The sequence below is a fragment of the Morus notabilis genome, unplaced genomic scaffold (genome assembly GCF_000414095.1).
Source record: "Morus notabilis unplaced genomic scaffold, ASM41409v2 Scaffold409, whole genome shotgun sequence".
NCBI classification, from domain to species: domain Eukaryota; kingdom Viridiplantae; phylum Streptophyta; class Magnoliopsida; order Rosales; family Moraceae; genus Morus; species Morus notabilis.
The window spans coordinates 690,544-693,650 of NW_010357248.1; positions in this window are offsets into that span (position 1 = coordinate 690,544).

The window sequence follows — 3,107 nt, forward strand, 5'->3', positions numbered from 1 at the left end:
ATGGAAAATGCAAAAGAAAAGAAAAAGAAAAGAAATAAAAGACAGGTGTCACTAAATTTAAAATAACTGTCCAGAAATGTGTCCATACACACTTCTGGGTAAACATGTAAATACTGAGAATATTTAAATACCTTGAAATTATTTAAACTCACACGTGTCATAAATATTTATTAATTAATACTCAATTAATAAATCTAGATTAGGCACACTAATAATTCTTAATTATCTCAATTAATCCCAATTAATTCTTCAAGGTGTTACAGCTCCACCCCCTTAGACAATTTCGTCCCCGAAATTAAGGCTTACCTCAAAGTGTAAACAGATGCGGATACTGCTCCTGCATCGTCGTTTCAAGCTCCCATGTCGCTTCCTCGACTCCATGGTTCTGCCACAACACTTTCACTAACGGGATCTCAGAATGGCGAAGATTCTTTATCTTTCGGTCAAGAATCTGAACGGGTGCCTCCTCGTATGACGCGTCATACTGTATCGGAACGTCAAACCACTGCACTATAGCTTCCGGCTCAGGTTGACATTTTTGAAGCATGGAGACATGAAACACGTCATGCACGTGAGATAATTCAGGCAGTAAAGCCAACCGATAAGCCACCACTCCGACTCGTTGCACGATCGGGAATGGTCCCACATATCTTGGTACAAGTTTCTCTTTCACACCAAACCGAACAACTCCCTTGCGTGGGGAAACCCTCAGCAAAACAAAGTCGCCTTCCTAGAATTCCAAAGGCATACGCCTTCTATCAGCATAGCTTTTCTGACGACTTTGAGCTGTCAACAGTCGTTCCCGAATCACGGCTATCTTCTCATTATTTTCTTGAATAACCTCCGGTCCAGTACTCAGTTGATCCTTTGGTTCCAACCAACAAACAGGTGACCTACAAGGACGACCATAGAGAGCCTCAAACAGTGCCATACCGATACTGGCATGATAGTTGTTGTTGTACGCAAACTCAATAAGATGCAGGCAATTCCACATCGTGCATGCGTTGGTGTTTGTGGTAAATTCGAGTGTTTAATCAAACCTGTTTTGTTTTACGTGTGCCCACACACACGTCTACGTGGAATCAAGGAATTGACGTGGAAGACTTTGGTTTTCTAAACACAAAGATTGGAGCAAGGATTGTTCGTGGTCAAAGAACTCAAGTTTTCATCCGAGTTGGCCTCCAGGTATTTTTCCTAATTGAGTTCTTGATATATAAATTAATGTGATTAATTTATTCGTGTATAAATTAATATAATCTATAGAGTATCTCAAAAGTTTTATGAAAGTTTTTGTTATACATGATCCGCCTCCCCGCCACACTTCCGCATCCGAATTCGATTCAGTTACCAACAGCGTCCCCCTCGCATTAAGACACAGCCAATGCCACTCCCCGAGGCGTCAGAATACACCTCATATGGTTCTTCACTATCAGGAATAATCAAGGCTGGTGCACTTGTCAGTCTAACCCTCAATTCCTGAAAAGCATTTTCACATTCGGCGTCCCACTGGAATCTGACTTCTTTCTTGGTCAACCGAGTCATCGGTGCAGCAATACTCGAGAAGTCTTTCACGAAACGCCGATAGTACCCTGCAAGTCTGAGGAAACTGTGAATCTCTGCTACATTCTTCATCCTTTCTCAGTATAGCACAATCTCAATCTTAGAAGGATCGACAGAAATTCCTTGTCCTGAAATTACATGCCCAAGGAACTTCACTTCTGTCAGCCAGAAGTCACATTTCTCCTTCTTAGCATACAACTGGTGTTCACGAAAGGTTTGAAGAACAATTCTCAAGTGTTGCTCATGTTCTTCCCAAGTCTTCGAGTAAACCAGTATGTCGTCAATGAAGACAATTACGAACCGATCCAAATACGGCCAGAAAACACGGTTCATCAAGTCCATGAATGCCGCCGAGGCATTCGTCAGGCCAAAAGGCATTACAAAAAACTCGAAATGCCCATACCAAGTTCTAAAAGCAGTCTTCGGAATGTCCTCCTTCTTAATTTTCAATTGGTGGTACTCAGACCTCAAGTCAATCTTGGAGTAAAACTGTGATCCACCCAACTAATCGAATAGCTCATCGATCCTTGGTAGTGGGTATTTGTTCTTCACAGTTACCCTATTCAATTGACAGTAGTCAATGCACAACCGGAGAGATCCGTCGTGCTTTTTCACAAATAGCGCCGGGGCACCCCAAGGGGAAGTACTATTCCGGATGTATCCCTTCTCTGCTAGCTCCTCTAGCTACTTCCTTAATTCTCTCATCTCCGCCGAAGCCATCCGGTATGGAGGAATGGAAATAGGTGCCGTTCCCGGAACCAAATCAATGTAGAATTTAATTTCCCGATCTGGCGGCAACCCCGGTAGATCCTCAAGAAATACATCTGTGAACTCATCCACTCAGGGAATCCCGCACTATCTCTAATTATCTCAGGTTCACCTTCAAAAGCGAGAAGGGAAGAAAAACAGGCTAGATTCCTTCGTCCCCCAACACTGTACTTCAACAGTCATTCTCCCAGGACTGTGTTCGTATATGCCTGATAAGAAATCACTGTTCTAGACTTAGTCATCAAACTCACCCTTCTACGGTAGCAATCAACAATAGCACCGTACTCTGATAACCAATCCATTCTGAGTACCACGTCAAATAGACTCATCCGAAGGATAATCAAATCAGCTCTCAATCGCTCACCCCCAATCATGATTTCACACGATCTACACACACTCAACACCTCTACACATCCCAGTAGGGAGTTCAAAGTCATCGGGACTTCTAAATTCTCAGATTTCAGGTTTAAAGTCCGAACAAAAGAACTTGATACAAAAGAGTGTGTGGCACCTGTATCAAACAACACGTGAGCAAAAGAATGAGAGATTAGAATCATACCCTCAACCACCGCGTTGCTGGTCTGACCTCCCGAACTACCTCCTACCAGGGCATAAGCTTGCCCCTGCACTTTCCCTTTCCCTCTATCACCAATATTAGGCCGTTGGGTCGCTGGCCTATACTATTACGACGAAGGTAATTGTACCGGTCTCGGCGCTTGGGGCTGAAATTGTGTATACTGAGGTGGTTGATAGGTTGGCACAGGGGGGGGGGGGGGGGG